This window comes from Lolium perenne, chromosome 2 (genome assembly GCF_019359855.2).
Source record: "Lolium perenne isolate Kyuss_39 chromosome 2, Kyuss_2.0, whole genome shotgun sequence".
Taxonomy (NCBI): domain Eukaryota; kingdom Viridiplantae; phylum Streptophyta; class Magnoliopsida; order Poales; family Poaceae; genus Lolium; species Lolium perenne.
In genome coordinates this window covers 101,862,975-101,877,728 of record NC_067245.2, presented here as the reverse complement: position 1 = coordinate 101,877,728, position 14,754 = coordinate 101,862,975, and the positions used below count along the sequence as shown (strand labels likewise).

Below are 14,754 nucleotides of genomic sequence, written 5' to 3'. Positions count from 1 at the left end.
CATGAATGTCGCCGCGTGACGCAAAAGGAGGGATGCAACACGAGGACTTCCCAGGAGGTCACCCATCCTAGTACTACTGCCCAAGCACGCTTAACTTCGGAGTTCGATGGGATCCGGTGCTTTAGTGCCGGTATGATCGCATCCGACATGTTATGCACTCATTTTCCCTTATGCTTGCTCCTCCCGCTCTTTGTCTGCTCTATTTTGTACCATGTCCATCCTCTTTTTCATCCGCACCACCGTTTCCCATCACCAATAGCCGAGCACGAGTGCCCGCAAAAAAATATCGTCCTAACTTCACCATGAATGTCGCCGCGTGGCGCAAAAAAGGAGGATGCAACACGAGGACTTCCCGGAGGTCACCCATCCTAGTACTACTCTACGCCCAAGCACGCTTAACCGAGTCTCGATGGGATCCGGTGCTTTAGTCTTTGGTATGATCGCATCCGACATGTTATGCACTCATTTTCCCTTATGCTTGCTCCTCCCGCTCTTTGTCTGCTCTATTTTGTACCATGTCCATCCTCTTTTTCATCCGCACCACCGTTTCCCATCACCAATAGCCGAGCACGAGTGCCCGCAAAAAAATATCGTCCTAACTTCACCATGAATGTCGCCGCGTGACGCAAAAAAGGAGGATGCAACACGAGGACTTCCCGGAGGTCACCCATCCTAGTACTACTCTCGCCCAAGCACGCTTAACTTCGGAGTTACGATGGGATCCGGTGCTTTAGTCTTTGGTATGATCGCATCCGACATGTTATGCACTCATTTTCCCTTATGCTTGCTCCTCCCGCTCTTTATACGCTCTATTTTGTACCATGTCCATCCTCTTTTCATCCGCACCACCGTTTCCCATCACCAATAGCCGAGCACGAGTGCCCGCAAAAAAATATCGTCCTAACTTCACCATGAATGTCGCCGCGTGGCGCAAAAAAGGAGGGATGCAACACGAGGACTTCCCGGAGGTCACCCATCCTAGTACTACTCTCGCCCAAGCACGCTTAACTTGGAGTTCTGATGGGATCCGGTGCTTTAGTCTTGGTATGATCGCATCCGACATGTTATGCACTCATTTTCCCTTATGCTTGCTCCTCCCGCTCTTTAATACTGCTCTATTTTGTACCATGTCCATCCTCTTTTTCATCCGCACCACCGTTTCCCATCACCAATAGCCGAGCACGAGTGCCCGCAAAAAAATATCGTCCTAACTTCACCATGAATGTCGCCGCGTGACGCGAAAAAGGAGGGATGCAACACGAGGACTTCCCCGGAGGTCACCCATCCTAGTACTACTCTCGCCCAAGCACGCTTAACCCGGAGTTCGATGGGATCAGGTGCTTTAGTCTTGGTATGATCGCATCCGACATGTTATGCACTCATTTTCCCTTATGCTTGCTCCTCCCGCTCTTTATCTGCTCTATTTTGTACCATGTCCATCCTCTTTTTCATCCGCACCACCGTTTCCCATCACCAATAGCCGAGCACGAGTGCCCGCAAAAAAATATCGTCCTAACTTCACCATGAATGTCGCCGCGTGACGCAAAAAGGAGGATGCAACACGAGGACTTCCCAGAGGTCACCCATCCTAGTACTACTCTCGCCCAAGCACGCTTAACCGGAGTTCGATGGGATCCGGTGCTTTAGTCTCGGTATGATCGCATCCGACATGTTATGCACTCATTTTCCCTTATGCTTGCTCCTCCCGCTCTTTATCTGCTCTATTTTGTACCATGTCCATCCTCTTTTTCATCCGCACCACCGTTTCCCATCACCAATAGCCGAGCACGAGTGCCCGCAAAAAAATATCGTCCTAACTTCACCATGAATGTCGCCGCGTGACGCAAAAAAGGAGGGATGCAACACGAGGACTTCCCGGAGGTCACCCATCCTAGTACTACTCTCGCCCAAGCACGCTTAACCGGAGTTGATGGGATCCGGTGCTTTAGTCTTTGGTATGATCGCATCCGACATGTTATGCACTCATTTTCCCTTATGCTTGCTCCTCCCGCTCTTTATCTGCTCTATTTTGTACCATGTCCATCCTCTTTTTCATCCGCACCACCGTTTCCCATCACCAATAGCGAGCACGAGTGCATAAAAAAATATCGTCCTAACTTCACCATGAATGTCGCCGCGTGACGCAAAAAAGGAGGGATGCAACACGAGGACTTCCCGGAGGTCACCCATCCTAGTACTACTCTCGCCCAAGCACGCTTAACTTCGGAGTTACGATGGGATCCGGTGCTTTAGTCTTTGGTATGATCGCATCCGACATGTTATGCACTCATTTTCCCTTATGCTTGCTCCTCCGCTCTTTGTCTGCTCTATTTTGTACCATGTCCATCCTCTTTTCATCCGCACCACCGTTTCCCATCACCAATAGCCGAGCACGAGTGCCCGCAAAAAAATATCGTCCTAACTTCACCATGAATGTCGCCGCGTGGCGCAAAAAGGAGGGATGCAACACGAGGACTTCCCAGGAGGTCACCCATCCTAGTACTACTCTCGCCCAAGCACGCTTAACCGGAGTTCGATGGGATCGGTGCTTTAGTCTTTGGTATGATCGCATCCGACATGTTATGCACTCATTTTCCCTTATGCTTGCTCCTCCCGCTCTTTGTCTGCTCTATTTTGTACCATGTCCATCCTCTTCTTCATCCGCACCACCGTTTCCCATCACCAATAGCCGAGCACGAGTGCCCGCAAAAAAATATCGTCCTAACTTCACCATGAATGTCGCCGCGTGACGCAAAAAAGGAGGGATGCAACACGAGGACTTCCCAGGAGGTCACCCATCCTAGTACTACTCTCGCCCAAGCACGCTTAACTTCGGAGTTACGATGGGATCCGGTGCTTTAGTCTGGTATGATCGCATCCGACATGTTATGCACTCATTTTCCCTTATGCTCGCTCCTCCCGCTCTTTATCTGCTCTATTTTGTACCATGTCCATCCTCTTTTTCATCCGCACCACCGTTTCCCATCACCAATAGCGAGCACGAGTGCCCGCAAAAAAATATCGTCCTAACTTCACCATGAATGTCGCGCGTGGCGCAAAAAGGAGGATGCAACACGAGGACTTCCCGGAGGTCACCCATCCTAGTACTACTCTCGCCCAAGCACGCTTAACTTCGGAGTTCGATGGGATCCGGTGCTTTAGTCTTTGGTATGATCTCATCCGACATGTTATGCACTCATTTTCCCTTATGCTTGCTCCTCCCGCTCTTTGTATACGCTCTATTTTGTACCATGTCCATCCTCTTCTTCATCCGCACCACCGTTTCCCATCACCAATAGCCGAGCTCGAGTGCCCGCAAAAAAATATCGTCCTAACTTCACCATGAATGTCGCCGCGTGACGCAAAAAAGGAGGGATGCAACACGAGGACTTCCCAGGAGGTCACCCATCCTAGTACTACTCTCGCCCAAGCACGCTTAACTTCGGAGTTACGATGGGATCCGGTGCTTTAGTGCCGGTATGATCGCATCCGACATGTTATGCACTCATTTTCCCTTATGCTTGCTCCTCCCGCTCTTTGTCCGCTCTATTTTGTACCATGTCCATCCTCTTTTTCATCCGCACCACTGTTTCCCATCACCAATAGCCGAGCACGAGTGCCCGCAAAAAAATATCGTCCTAACTTCACCATGAATGTCGCCGCGTGGCGCAAAAAAGGAGGGATGCAACACGAGGACTTCCCGGGAGGTCACCCATCCTAGTACTACTCTCGCCCAAGCACGCTTAACCCGGAGTTACGATGGGATCCGGTGCTTTAGTGCTGGTATGATCGCATCAAACATGTTATGCACTCATTTTCCCTTATGCTTGCTCCTCCCGCTCTTTATGCGCTCTATTTTGTACCATGTCCATCCTCTTTTTCATCCGCACCACTGTTTCCCATCACCAATAGCCGAGCACGAGTGCCCGCAAAAAAATATCGTCCTAACTTCACCATGAATGTCGCCGCGTGGCGCAAAAAAGGAGGGATGCAACACGAGGACTTCCAGGAGGTCACCCATCCTAGTACTACTCTCGCCCAAGCACGCTTAACTTCGGAGTTCTCGATGGGATCCGGTGCTTTAGTCTTGGTTTGATCGCATCCGACATGTTATGCACTCATTTTCCCTTATGCTTGCTCCTCCCGCTCTTTATGCTGCTCTATTTTGTACCATGTCCATCCTCTTTTTCATCCGCACCACCGTTTCCCATCACAATAGCCGAGCACGAGTGCCCGCAAAAAATATCGTCCTAACTTCACCATGAATGTCGCCGCGTGGCGCAAAAAAGGAGGATGCAACACGAGGACTTCCCAGGAGGTCACCCATCCTAGTACTACTCTCGCCCAAGCACGCTTAACTTCGGAGTTACGATGGGATCGGTGCTTTAGTCTTTGGTATGATCTCATCCGACATGTTATGCACTCATTTTCCCTTATGCTTGCTCCTCCCGCTCTTTATCTGCTCTATTTTGTACCATGTCCATCCTCTTTTTCATCCGCACCACCGTTTCCCATCACCAATAGCCGAGCACGAGTGCCCGCAAAAAAATATCGTCCTAACTTCACCATGAATGTCGCCGCGTGACGCAAAAGGAGGGATGCAACACGAGGACTTCCCAGGAGGTCACCCATCCTAGTACTACTCTCGCCCAAGCACGCTTAACTTCGGAGTTGAGTTGGGAACCGCTGCTGTACTGCTGGCACGAACGCATCCCTCAGGTTATGCACTCATTTTCCCTTATGCTTGCTCCTCCGCTCTTTATCTGCTCTATTTTGTACCATGTCCATCCTCTTTTTCATCCGCACCACCGTTTCCCATCACCAATAGCGAGCACGAGTGCCCGCAAAAAAATATCGTCCTAACTTCACCATGAATGTCGCCGCGTGGCGCAAAAAAGGAGGGATGCAACACGAGGACTTCCCAGGAGGTCACCCATCCTAGTACTACTCTCGCCCAAGCACGCTTAACCGGAGTTCGATGGGATCCGGTGCTTTAGTCTGGTATGATCGCATCCGACATGTTATGCACTCATTTTCCCTTATGCTTGCTCCTCCCGCTCTTTATCTGCTCTATTTTGTACCATGTCCATCCTCTTTTTCATCCGCACCACCGTTTCCCATCACCAATAGCCGAGCACGAGTGCCCGCAAAAAAATATCGTCTAACTTCACCATGAATGTCGCCGCGTGGCGCAAAAAAGGAGGATGCAACACGAGGACTTCCCGGAGGTCACCCATCCTAGTACTACTCTACTTAAGCACGCTTAACTTGAGTTGATGGGATCCGGTGCTTTAGTCTTTGGTATGATCGCATCCGACATGTTATGCACTCATTTTCCCTTATGCTTGCTCCTCCCAGCTCTTTATCCGCTCTATTTTGTACCATGTCCATCCTCTTTTTCATCCGCACCACCGTTTCCCATCACCAATAGCCGAGCACGAGTGCCCGCAAAAAAATATCGTCCTAACTTCACCATGAATGTCGCCGCGTGGCGCAAAAAAGGAGGGATGCAACACGAGGACTTCCCAGGAGGTCACCCATCCTAGTACTACTCTCGCCCAAGCACGCTTAACTTCGGAGTTCGATGGGATCCGGTGCTTTAGTGCTTTGGTATGATCGCATCCGACATGTTATGCACTCATTTTCCCTTATGCTTGCTCCTCCCGCTCTTTGTCTGCTCTATTTTGTACCATGTCCATCCTCTTTTTCATCCGCACCACCGTTTCCCATCACCAATTAGTGAGCACGAGTGCCCGCAAAAAAATATCGTCCTAACTTCACCATGAATGTCGCCGCGTGACGCAAAAAAGGAGGGATGCAACACGAGGACTTCCCAGGAGATCACCCATCCTAGTACTACTCTCGCCCAAGCACGCTTAACCGGAGTTCGATGGGATCCGGTGCTTTAGTGCTTGTATGATCGCATCCGACATGTTCTCCACTCATTTTGGTTTACTCTTGCGCCACCCGCAGCTCTTCCGATCTATTTTGTACCATGTCCATCCTCTTTTTCATCCGCACCACCGTTTCCCATCACCAATAGCCGAGCACGAGTGCCCGCAAAAAAATATCGTCCTAACTTCACCATGAATGTCGCCGCGTGGCGCAAAAGGAGGGATGCAACACGAGGACTTCCCGGAGGTCACCCATCCTAGTACTACTCTACTTAAGCACGCTTAACTTCGGAGTTACGATGGGATCCGGTTGCTTTAGTCTTGGTATGATCGCATCAAACATGTTATGCACTCATTTTCCCTTATGCTTGCTCCTCCCGCTCTTTGTCTGCTCTATTTTGTACCATGTCCATCCTCTTTTTCATCCGCACCACCGTTTCCCATCACCAATAGCCGAGCACGAGTGCCCGCAAAAAAATATCGTCCTAACTTCACCATGAATGTCGCCGCGTGGCGCAAAAAAGGAGGGATGCAACACGAGGACTTCCCGGGAGGTCACCCATCCTAGTACTACTCTCGCCCAAGCACGCTTAACCGGAGTTCTGATGGGATCCGGTGCTTTAGTGCTTTGGTATGATCGCATCCGACATGTTATGCACTCATTTTCCCTTATGCTTGCTCCTCCCGCTCTTTATCTGCTCTATTTTGTACCATGTACATCCTCTTTTCCTACCGCACCACCGTTTCCCATCACCAATAGCCGAGCACGAGTGCCCGCAAAAATATCGTCCTAACTTCACCATGAATGTCGCCGCGTGGCGCAAAAGGAGGGATGCAACACGAGGACTTCCCGGAGGTCACCCATCCTAGTACTACTCTCGCCCAAGCACGCTTAACCGGAGTTACGATGGGATCCGGTGCTTTAGTGCTGGTATGATCGCATCCGACATGTTATGCACTCATTTTCCCTTATGCTTGCTCCTCCCGCTCTTTGTCTGCTCTATTTTGTACCATGTCCATCCTCTTTTCATCCGCACCACCGTTTCCCATCACCAATAGCCGAGCACGAGTGCCCGCAAAAAATATCGTCCTAACTTCACCATGAATGTCGCGGCGTGGCGCAAAAAAGGAGGGATGCAACACGAGGACTTCCAGGAGGTCACCCATCCTAGTACTACTCTCGCCCAAGCACGCTTAACCGGAGTTACGATGGGATCCGGTGCTTTAGTGCTTTGGTATGATCGCATCCGACATGTTATGCACTCATTTTCCCTTATGCTTGCTCCTCCCGCTCTTTATCTGCTCTATTTTGTACCATGTCCATCCTCTTTTTCATCCGCACCACCGTTTCCCATCACCAATAGCCGAGCACGAGTGCCGCAAAAAAATATCGTCCTAACTTCACCATGAATGTCGCCGCGTGGCGCAAAAGGAGGGATGCAACACGAGGACTTCCCAGGAGGTCACCCATCCTAGTACTACTCTCGCCCAAGCACGCTTAACTTCGGAGTTACGATGGGATCCGGTGCTTTAGTCTTTGGTATGATCGCATCCGACATGTTATGCACTCATTTTCCCTTATGCTTGCTCCTCCCGCTCTTTCTCTGCTCTATTTTGTACCATGTCCATCCTCTTTTTCATCCGCACCACCGTTTCCCATCACCAATAGCCAGAGCACGAGTGCCCGCAAAAAATATCGTCCCTAACTTCACCATGAATGTCGCGCGTGGCGCAAAAAAGGAGGGATGCAACACGAGGACTTCCCGGAGGTCACCCATCCTAGTACTACTCTCGCCCAAGCACGCTTAACAGGAGTTGATGGGATCCGGTGCTTTAGTGCTTTGGTATGATCGCATCCGACATGTTATGCACTCATTTTCCCTTATGCTTGCTCCTCCCGCTCTTTGTCTGCTCTATTTTGTACCATGTCCATCCTCTTTTTCATCCGCACCACCGTTTCCCATCACCAATAGCCGAGCACGAGTGCCCGCAAAAAAATATCGTCCTAACTTCACCATGAATGTCGCCGCGTGGCGCAAAAAAGGAGGGATGCAACACGAGGACTTCCAGGAGGTCACCCATCCTAGTACTACTCTCGCCCAAGCACGCTTAACCGGAGTTCGATGGGATCCGGTGCTTTAGTCTTTGGTATGATCGCATCCGACATGTTATGCACTCATTTTCCCTTATGCTTGCTCCTCCGCTCTTTATCTGCTCTATTTTGTACCATGTCCATCCTCTTTTTCATCCGCACCACCGTTTCCCATCACCAATAGCGAGCACGAGTGCCGCAAAAAAATATCGTCCTAACTTCACCATGAATGTCGCCGCGTGGCGCAAAAAGGAGGGATGCAACACGAGGACTTCCCGGAGGTCACCCATCCTAGTACTACTCTCGCCCAAGCACGCTTAACTCGGAGTTGATGGGATCCGGTGCTTTAGTCTTGGTATGATCGCATCCGACATGTTATGCACTCATTTTCCCTTATGCTTGCTCCTCCGCTCTTTATGCTCTATTTTGTACCATGTCCATCCTCTTTTTCATCCGCACCACCGTTTCCCATCACCAATAGCCGAGCACGAGTGCCCGCAAAAAAATATCGTCCTAACTTCACCATGAATGTCGCCGCGTGGCGCAAAAAAGGAGGATGCAACACGAGGACTTCCAGGAGGTCACCCATCCTAGTACTACTCTCGCCCAAGCACGCTTAACCGGAGTTCGATGGGATCCGGTGCTTTAGTCTTGGTATGATCGCATCCGACATGTTATGCACTCATTTTCCCTTATGCTTGCTCCTCCCGCTCTTTGTCTGCTCTATTTTCTACCATGTCCATCCTCTTTTTCATCCGCACCACCGTTTCCCATCACCAATAGCGAGACACGAGTGCCGCAAAAAAATATCGTCCTAACTTCACCATGAATGTCGCCGCGTGGCGCAAAAAGGAGGGATGCAACACGAGGACTTCCCGGAGGTCACCCATCCTAGTACTACTCTCGCCCAAGCACGCTTAACCGAGTTCGATGGGATCCGGTGCTTTAGTCTTTGGTATGATCGCATCCGACATGTTATGCACTCATTTTCCCTTATGCTTGCTCCTCCCGCTCTTTATCTGCTCTATTTTGTACCATGTCCATCCTCTTTTTCATCCGCACCACCGTTTCCCATCACCAATAGCCGAGCACGAGTGCCCGCAAAAAAATATCGTCTAACTTCACCATGAATGTCGCGGCGTGGCGCAAAAAAGGAGGATGCAACACGAGGACTTCCCAGGAGGTCACCCATCCTAGTACTACTCTCGCCCAAGCACGCTTAACCGGAGTTACGATGGGATCCGGTGCTTTAGTGCTTTGGTATGATCGCATCAGACATGTTATGCACTCATTTTCCCTTATGCTTGCTCCTCCCGCTCTTTGTCTGCTCTATTTTGTACCATGTCCATCCTCTTTTTCATCCGCACCACCGTTTCCCATCACCAATAGCCGAGCACAGTGCCCGCAAAAAAATATCGTCCTAACTTCACCATGAATGTCGCCGCGTGGCGCAAAAGGAGGGATGCAACACGAGGACTTCCCAGGAGGTCACCCATCCTAGTACTACTCTCGCCCAAGAACGCTTAACCGGAGTTCTGATGGGATCCGGTGCTTTAGTCTTTGGTATGATCGCATCCGACATGTTATGCACTCATTTTCCCTTATGCTTGCTCCTCCCGCTCTTTATCCGCTCTATTTTGTACCATGTCCATCCTCTTTTTCATCCGCACCACCGTTTCCCATCACCAATAGCGAGCACGAGTGCCGCAAAAAATATCGTCCTAACTTCACCATGAATGTCGCGCGTGACGCAAAAGGAGGATGCAACACGAGGACTTCCAGGAGGTCACCCATCCTAGTACTACTCTCGCCCAAGCACGCTTAACTTGGAGTTACGATGGGATCCGGTGCTTTAGTCTTGGTATGATCGCATCAGACATGTTATGCACTCATTTTCCCTTATGCTTGCTCCTCCCGCTCTTTATCTGCTCTATTTTGTACCATGTCCATCCTCTTTTTCATCCGCACCACCGTTTCCCATCACCAATAGCCGAGCACGAGTGCCCGCAAACAAATATCGTCCTAACTTCACCCTGAATGTCGCGCGTGGCGCAAAAAGGAGGATGCAACACGAGGACTTCCCAGGAGGTCACCCATCCTAGTACTACTCTCGCCCAAGAACGCTTAACCGGAGTTACGATGGGATCCGGTGCTTTAGTCTTTGAGCATGATCGCATCCGACATGTTATGCACTCATTTTCCCTTATGCTTGCTCCTCCCGCTCTTTATCTGCTCTATTTTGTACCATGTCCATCCTCTTTTCATCCGCACCACCGTTTCCCATCACCAATAGCGAGCACGAGTGCCCGCAAAAAAATATCGTCCTAACTTCACCATGAATGTCGCCGCGTGGCGCAAAAGGAGGGATGCAACACGAGGACTTCCAGGAGGTCACCCATCCTAGTACTACTCTCGCCCAAGCACGCTTAACTTCGGAGTTACGATGGGATCCGGTGCTTTAGTCTTTGGTATGATCGCATCAAACATGTTATGCACTCATTTTCCCTTATGCTTGCTCCTCCCGCTCTTTGTCTGCTCTATTTTGTACCATGTCCATCCTCTTTTTCATCCGCACCACCGTTTCCCATCACCAATAGCCACACAACGAGTTCCCGCAAAAAAATAACGTCCTAACTTCACCATGAATGTCGCCGCGTGGCGCAAAAAAGGAGGATGCAACACGAGGACTTCCCAGGAGGTCACCCATCCTAGTACTACTCGCCCAAGCACGCTTAACTTGAATTCTGATGGGATCCGGTGCTTTAGTGCTTTGGTATGATCGCATCCGACATGTTATGCACTCATTTTCCCTTATGCTTGCTCCTCCAGCTCTTTATCTGCTCTATTTTGTACCATGTCCATCCTCTTTTTCATCCGCACCACCGTTTCCCATCACCAATAGCGAGCACGAGTGCCGCAAAAAAATATCGTCCTAACTTCACCATGAATGTCGTGCGTGGCGCAAAAAGGAGGATGCAACACGAGGACTTCCAGGAGGTCACCCATCCTAGTACTACTCTAAGCCCAAGCACGCTTAACCGGAGTTACGATGGGATCCGGTGCTTTAGTGCTGGTATGATCGCATCCGAGCATGTTATGCACTCATTTTCCCTTATGCTTGCTCCTCCCGCTCTTTGTCTGCTCTATTTTGTACCATGTCCATCCTCTTTTTCATCCGCACCACCGTTTCCCATCACCAATAGCCGAGCACGAGTGCCCACAAAAAAATATCGTCCTAACTTCACCATGAATGTCGCCGCGTGACGCAAAAAAGGATGGATGCAACACGAGGACTACCCAGGAGGTCACCCATCCTAGTACTACTCTCGCCCAAGCACGCTTAACTTCGGAGTTCGATGGGATCCGGTGCTTTAGTCTTTGGTATGATCGGATCCGACATGTTATGCACTCATTTTCCCTTATGCTTGCTCCTCCCGCTCTTTGTCTGCTCTATTTTGTACCATGTCCATCCTCTTTTTCATCCGCACCACCGTTTCCCATCACCAATAGCCGAGCACGAGTGCCTTAAAAAAATATCGTCCTAACTTCACCATGAATGTCGCGCGTGGCGCAAAAGGAGGAGGGATGCAACACGAGGACTTCCAGGAGGTCACCCATCCTAGTACTACTCTCGCCCAAGCACGCTTAACCGGAGTTCGATGGGATCCGGTGCTTTAGTCTTTGGTATGATCGCATCAAACATGTTATGCACTCATTTTCCCTTATGCTTGCTCCTCCCGCTCTTTATCTGCTCTATTTTGTACCATGTCCATCCTCTTTTTCATCCGCACCACCGTTTCCCATCACCAATAGCCGAGCTCGAGTGCCCGCAAAAAAATATCGTCCTAACTTCACCATGAATGTCGCGGCGTGGCGCAAAAAAGGAGGGATGCAACACGAGGACTTCCCGGAGGTCACCCATCCTAGTACTACTCTCGCCCAAGCACGCTTAACTTCGGAGTTACGATGGGATCCGGTGCTTTAGTGCTTTGGTATGATCGCATCCGACATGTTATGCACTCATTTTCCCTTATGCTTGCTCCTCCCGCTCTTTATACGCTCTATTTTGTACCATGTCCATCCTCTTTTTCATCCGCACCACCGTTTCCCATCACCAATAGCGAGCACGAGTGCCCGCAAAAATATCGTCCTAACTTCACCATGAATGTCGCCGCGTGGCGCAAAAAAGGAGGATGCAACACGAGGACTTCCCGGAGGTCACCCATCCTAGTACTACTCTCGCCCAAGCACGCTTAACCCGGAGTTACGATGGGATCCGGTGCTTTAGTGCTTTGGTATGATCGCATCCGACATGTTATGCACTCATTTTCCCTTATGCTTGCTCCTCCCGCTCTTTATGCGCTCTATTTTGTACCATGTCCATCCTCTTTTTCATCAGCACCACCGTTTCCCATCACCAATAGCGAGCACGAGTGCCCGCAAAAAAATATCGTCCTAACTTCACCATGAATGTCGCCGCGTGGCGCAAAAAAGGAGGGATGCAACACGAGGACTTCCCGGAGGTCACCCATCCTAGTACTACTCGCCCAAGCACGCTTAACCGGAGTTCGATGGGATCCGGTGCTTTAGTGCTTTGGTATGATCGCATCCGACATGTTATGCACTCATTTTCCCTTATGCTTGCTCCTCCCGCTCTTTGTCTGCTCTATTTTGTACCATGTCCATCCTCTTTTTCATCCGCACCACCGTTTCCCATCACCAATAGCCGAGCACGAGTGCCGCAAAAAAATATCGTCCTAACTTCACCATGAATGTCGCCGCGTGGCGCAAAAAGGAGGATGCAACACGAGGACTTCCCGGAGGTCACCCATCCTAGTACTACTCTCGCCCAAGCACGCTTAACCGGAGTTACGATGGGATCCGGTGCTTTAGTCTTTGGTATGATCGCATCCGACATGTTATGCACTCATTTTCCCTTATGCTTGCTCCTCCGCTCTTTGTCTGCTCTATTTTGTACCATGTCCATCCTCTTTTTCATCCGCACCACCGTTTCCCATCACCAATAGCGAGCACGAGTGCCGCAAAAAAATATCGTCCTAACTTCACCATGAATGTCGCCGCGTGGCGCAAAAAAGGAGGGATGCAACACGAGGACTTCCAGGAGGTCACCCATCCTAGTACTACTCTACTTCAAGCACGCTTAACTTCGGAGTTCGATGGGATCCGGTGCTTTAGTCTTTGGTATGATCGCATCAAACATGTTATGCACTCATTTTCCCTTATGCTTGCTCCTCCGCTCTTTATCTGCTCTATTTTGTACCATGTCCATCCTCTTTTTCATCCGCACCACCGTTTCCCATCACCAATAGCCGAGCACGAGTGCCCTAAAAAAATTATCGTCCTAACTTCACCATGAATGTCGCCGCGTGGCGCAAAAAGGAGGGATGCAACACGAGGACTTCCCAGGAGGTCACCCATCCTAGTACTACTCTCGCCCAAGCACGCTTAACCGGAGTTGATGGGATCCGGTGCTTTAGTGCTGGTATGATCGCATCCGACATGTTATGCACTCATTTTCCCTTATGCTTGCTCCTCCCGCTCTTTATCTGCTCTATTTTGTACCATGTCCATCCTCTTTTTCATCCGCACCACCGTTTCCCATCACCAATAGCGAGCACGAGTGCCCATAAAAAAATATCGTCCTAACTTCACCATGAATGTCGCCGCGTGGCGCAAAAGGAGGATGCAACACGAGGACTTCCCGAGAGGTCACCCATCCTAGTACTACTCTCGCCCAAGCACGCTTAACCGGAGTTACGATGGGATCCGGTGCTTTAGTGCTGGTATGATCGCATCCGACATGTTATGCACTCATTTTCCCTTATGCTTGCTCCTCCGCTCTTTATCTGCTCTATTTTGTACCATGTCCATCCTCTTTTTCATCCGCACCACCGTTTCCCATCACCAATAGCCGAGCACGAGTGCCCGCAAAAAAATATAGTCCTAACTTCACCATGAATGTCGCCGCGTGGCGCAAAAAAGGAGGGATGCAACACGAGGACTTCCCGGAGGTCACCCATCCTAGTACTACTCTCGCCCAAGCACGCTTAACGGAGTTGATGGGATCCGGTGCTTTAGTCTTGGTATGATCGCATCCGACATGTTATGCACTCATTTTCCCTTATGCTTGCTCCTCCCGCTCTTTGTCTGCTCTATTTTGTACCATGTCCATCCTCTTTTTCATCCGCACCACCGTTTCCCATCACCAATAGCCGAGCACGAGTGCCCGCAAAAAAAATATCGTCCTAACTTCACCATGAATGTCGCCGCGTGACGCAAAAAAAAGGAGGGATGCAACACGAGGACTTCCCAGGAGGTCACCCATCCTAGTACTACTCTCGCCCAAGCACGCTTAACTTGTGTTTTATGATGTGATCCGGTGCTTTAGTGCTGGTATGATCGCATCCGACATGTTATGCACTCATTTTCCCTTATGCTTGCTCCTCCCGCTCTTTGTCTGCTCTATTTTGTACCATGTCCATCCTCTTTTTCATCCGCACCACCGTTTCCCATCACCAATAGCTGAGCACGAGTGCGCAAAAAAATATCGTCCTAACTTCACCATGAATGTCGCCGCGTGGCGCAAAAAAGGAGGATGCAACACGAGGACTTCAGGAGGTCACCCATCCTAGTACTACTCTCGCCCAAGCACGCTTAACTTCGGAGTTCGATGGGATCCGGTGCTTTAGTCTTGGTATGATCGCATCCGACATGTTATGCACTCATTTTCCCTTATGCTTGCTCCTC

At 50.2% G+C, this 14,754-nt stretch overlaps 23 non-coding genes and 24 pseudogenes across 23 annotated transcripts; all 47 read right to left on the bottom strand.

Moving 5' to 3' along the window:
* Positions 1–29: 29 nt before the first annotated feature.
* LOC127337574 (5S ribosomal RNA) lies at positions 30–144 on the bottom strand. The gene has a single exon (XR_007873969.2). It is a non-coding gene; the product is annotated as a 5S ribosomal RNA (ribosomal RNA).
* Positions 145–635: 491 nt separating this feature from the next.
* Positions 636–754, bottom strand: LOC127337439 (5S ribosomal RNA). The gene has a single exon (XR_007873843.2). It is a non-coding gene; the product is annotated as a 5S ribosomal RNA (ribosomal RNA).
* A 187-nt stretch (positions 755–941) lies between these two features.
* LOC127337556 (5S ribosomal RNA) lies at positions 942–1,058 on the bottom strand. Its single transcript, XR_007873952.2, has one exon. It is a non-coding gene; the product is annotated as a 5S ribosomal RNA (ribosomal RNA).
* Positions 1,059–1,248: 190 nt separating this feature from the next.
* Positions 1,249–1,365, bottom strand: LOC127337672 (5S ribosomal RNA; annotated as a pseudogene).
* Positions 1,366–1,551: 186 nt separating this feature from the next.
* On the bottom strand, positions 1,552–1,666 carry LOC127337595 (5S ribosomal RNA; annotated as a pseudogene).
* A 188-nt stretch (positions 1,667–1,854) lies between these two features.
* Positions 1,855–1,969, bottom strand: LOC127337570 (5S ribosomal RNA; annotated as a pseudogene).
* A 185-nt stretch (positions 1,970–2,154) lies between these two features.
* Positions 2,155–2,273, bottom strand: LOC127337521 (5S ribosomal RNA). Its single transcript, XR_007873919.2, has one exon. It is a non-coding gene; the product is annotated as a 5S ribosomal RNA (ribosomal RNA).
* Positions 2,274–2,458: 185 nt separating this feature from the next.
* LOC127337624 (5S ribosomal RNA) lies at positions 2,459–2,574 on the bottom strand (annotated as a pseudogene).
* A 188-nt stretch (positions 2,575–2,762) lies between these two features.
* Positions 2,763–2,880, bottom strand: LOC127337527 (5S ribosomal RNA). Its single transcript, XR_007873925.2, has one exon. It is a non-coding gene; the product is annotated as a 5S ribosomal RNA (ribosomal RNA).
* A 184-nt stretch (positions 2,881–3,064) lies between these two features.
* On the bottom strand, positions 3,065–3,182 carry LOC127337522 (5S ribosomal RNA; annotated as a pseudogene).
* Positions 3,183–3,372: 190 nt separating this feature from the next.
* LOC127337577 (5S ribosomal RNA) lies at positions 3,373–3,491 on the bottom strand. The gene has a single exon (XR_007873972.2). It is a non-coding gene; the product is annotated as a 5S ribosomal RNA (ribosomal RNA).
* Positions 3,492–3,679: 188 nt separating this feature from the next.
* On the bottom strand, positions 3,680–3,797 carry LOC127337583 (5S ribosomal RNA). The gene has a single exon (XR_007873977.2). It is a non-coding gene; the product is annotated as a 5S ribosomal RNA (ribosomal RNA).
* A 188-nt stretch (positions 3,798–3,985) lies between these two features.
* LOC127337596 (5S ribosomal RNA) lies at positions 3,986–4,104 on the bottom strand. The gene has a single exon (XR_007873989.2). It is a non-coding gene; the product is annotated as a 5S ribosomal RNA (ribosomal RNA).
* Positions 4,105–4,290: 186 nt separating this feature from the next.
* Positions 4,291–4,409, bottom strand: LOC127337644 (5S ribosomal RNA; annotated as a pseudogene).
* A 186-nt stretch (positions 4,410–4,595) lies between these two features.
* On the bottom strand, positions 4,596–4,714 carry LOC127337619 (5S ribosomal RNA; annotated as a pseudogene).
* A 186-nt stretch (positions 4,715–4,900) lies between these two features.
* LOC127337653 (5S ribosomal RNA) lies at positions 4,901–5,015 on the bottom strand. The gene has a single exon (XR_007874043.2). It is a non-coding gene; the product is annotated as a 5S ribosomal RNA (ribosomal RNA).
* Positions 5,016–5,504: 489 nt separating this feature from the next.
* On the bottom strand, positions 5,505–5,624 carry LOC127337731 (5S ribosomal RNA). The gene has a single exon (XR_011753306.1). It is a non-coding gene; the product is annotated as a 5S ribosomal RNA (ribosomal RNA).
* A 188-nt stretch (positions 5,625–5,812) lies between these two features.
* Positions 5,813–5,928, bottom strand: LOC127337657 (5S ribosomal RNA). Its single transcript, XR_007874047.2, has one exon. It is a non-coding gene; the product is annotated as a 5S ribosomal RNA (ribosomal RNA).
* A 186-nt stretch (positions 5,929–6,114) lies between these two features.
* Positions 6,115–6,232, bottom strand: LOC127337687 (5S ribosomal RNA; annotated as a pseudogene).
* Positions 6,233–6,420: 188 nt separating this feature from the next.
* On the bottom strand, positions 6,421–6,539 carry LOC127337493 (5S ribosomal RNA). Its single transcript, XR_007873894.2, has one exon. It is a non-coding gene; the product is annotated as a 5S ribosomal RNA (ribosomal RNA).
* Positions 6,540–6,723: 184 nt separating this feature from the next.
* LOC127337529 (5S ribosomal RNA) lies at positions 6,724–6,839 on the bottom strand. The gene has a single exon (XR_007873927.2). It is a non-coding gene; the product is annotated as a 5S ribosomal RNA (ribosomal RNA).
* A 186-nt stretch (positions 6,840–7,025) lies between these two features.
* On the bottom strand, positions 7,026–7,143 carry LOC127337637 (5S ribosomal RNA; annotated as a pseudogene).
* A 185-nt stretch (positions 7,144–7,328) lies between these two features.
* LOC127337671 (5S ribosomal RNA) lies at positions 7,329–7,448 on the bottom strand. The gene has a single exon (XR_007874059.2). It is a non-coding gene; the product is annotated as a 5S ribosomal RNA (ribosomal RNA).
* A 188-nt stretch (positions 7,449–7,636) lies between these two features.
* LOC127337677 (5S ribosomal RNA) lies at positions 7,637–7,752 on the bottom strand (annotated as a pseudogene).
* A 188-nt stretch (positions 7,753–7,940) lies between these two features.
* Positions 7,941–8,056, bottom strand: LOC127337654 (5S ribosomal RNA; annotated as a pseudogene).
* A 184-nt stretch (positions 8,057–8,240) lies between these two features.
* LOC127337732 (5S ribosomal RNA) lies at positions 8,241–8,355 on the bottom strand (annotated as a pseudogene).
* A 184-nt stretch (positions 8,356–8,539) lies between these two features.
* On the bottom strand, positions 8,540–8,654 carry LOC127337623 (5S ribosomal RNA; annotated as a pseudogene).
* Positions 8,655–8,840: 186 nt separating this feature from the next.
* On the bottom strand, positions 8,841–8,955 carry LOC127337598 (5S ribosomal RNA; annotated as a pseudogene).
* A 186-nt stretch (positions 8,956–9,141) lies between these two features.
* Positions 9,142–9,260, bottom strand: LOC127337612 (5S ribosomal RNA). The gene has a single exon (XR_007874004.2). It is a non-coding gene; the product is annotated as a 5S ribosomal RNA (ribosomal RNA).
* Positions 9,261–9,445: 185 nt separating this feature from the next.
* Positions 9,446–9,563, bottom strand: LOC127337679 (5S ribosomal RNA). The gene has a single exon (XR_007874066.2). It is a non-coding gene; the product is annotated as a 5S ribosomal RNA (ribosomal RNA).
* Positions 9,564–9,744: 181 nt separating this feature from the next.
* Positions 9,745–9,861, bottom strand: LOC127337720 (5S ribosomal RNA; annotated as a pseudogene).
* Positions 9,862–10,046: 185 nt separating this feature from the next.
* LOC127337639 (5S ribosomal RNA) lies at positions 10,047–10,165 on the bottom strand (annotated as a pseudogene).
* Positions 10,166–10,349: 184 nt separating this feature from the next.
* LOC127337661 (5S ribosomal RNA) lies at positions 10,350–10,468 on the bottom strand. Its single transcript, XR_007874050.2, has one exon. It is a non-coding gene; the product is annotated as a 5S ribosomal RNA (ribosomal RNA).
* Positions 10,469–10,656: 188 nt separating this feature from the next.
* Positions 10,657–10,773, bottom strand: LOC127337613 (5S ribosomal RNA; annotated as a pseudogene).
* Positions 10,774–10,956: 183 nt separating this feature from the next.
* Positions 10,957–11,073, bottom strand: LOC127337730 (5S ribosomal RNA; annotated as a pseudogene).
* A 189-nt stretch (positions 11,074–11,262) lies between these two features.
* LOC127337614 (5S ribosomal RNA) lies at positions 11,263–11,381 on the bottom strand. Its single transcript, XR_007874006.2, has one exon. It is a non-coding gene; the product is annotated as a 5S ribosomal RNA (ribosomal RNA).
* Positions 11,382–11,568: 187 nt separating this feature from the next.
* LOC127337685 (5S ribosomal RNA) lies at positions 11,569–11,684 on the bottom strand (annotated as a pseudogene).
* Positions 11,685–11,872: 188 nt separating this feature from the next.
* Positions 11,873–11,992, bottom strand: LOC127337702 (5S ribosomal RNA). Its single transcript, XR_011753566.1, has one exon. It is a non-coding gene; the product is annotated as a 5S ribosomal RNA (ribosomal RNA).
* Positions 11,993–12,176: 184 nt separating this feature from the next.
* On the bottom strand, positions 12,177–12,295 carry LOC127337718 (5S ribosomal RNA; annotated as a pseudogene).
* Positions 12,296–12,482: 187 nt separating this feature from the next.
* Positions 12,483–12,597, bottom strand: LOC127337575 (5S ribosomal RNA; annotated as a pseudogene).
* A 185-nt stretch (positions 12,598–12,782) lies between these two features.
* Positions 12,783–12,899, bottom strand: LOC127337688 (5S ribosomal RNA; annotated as a pseudogene).
* Positions 12,900–13,084: 185 nt separating this feature from the next.
* LOC127337620 (5S ribosomal RNA) lies at positions 13,085–13,202 on the bottom strand (annotated as a pseudogene).
* Positions 13,203–13,388: 186 nt separating this feature from the next.
* LOC127337727 (5S ribosomal RNA) lies at positions 13,389–13,503 on the bottom strand. The gene has a single exon (XR_011753584.1). It is a non-coding gene; the product is annotated as a 5S ribosomal RNA (ribosomal RNA).
* A 184-nt stretch (positions 13,504–13,687) lies between these two features.
* Positions 13,688–13,804, bottom strand: LOC127337689 (5S ribosomal RNA). The gene has a single exon (XR_007874076.2). It is a non-coding gene; the product is annotated as a 5S ribosomal RNA (ribosomal RNA).
* Positions 13,805–13,991: 187 nt separating this feature from the next.
* On the bottom strand, positions 13,992–14,104 carry LOC127337703 (5S ribosomal RNA; annotated as a pseudogene).
* Positions 14,105–14,295: 191 nt separating this feature from the next.
* On the bottom strand, positions 14,296–14,414 carry LOC127337599 (5S ribosomal RNA). The gene has a single exon (XR_007873992.2). It is a non-coding gene; the product is annotated as a 5S ribosomal RNA (ribosomal RNA).
* A 185-nt stretch (positions 14,415–14,599) lies between these two features.
* LOC127337690 (5S ribosomal RNA) lies at positions 14,600–14,715 on the bottom strand. Its single transcript, XR_007874077.2, has one exon. It is a non-coding gene; the product is annotated as a 5S ribosomal RNA (ribosomal RNA).
* Positions 14,716–14,754: the final 39 nt, after the last annotated feature.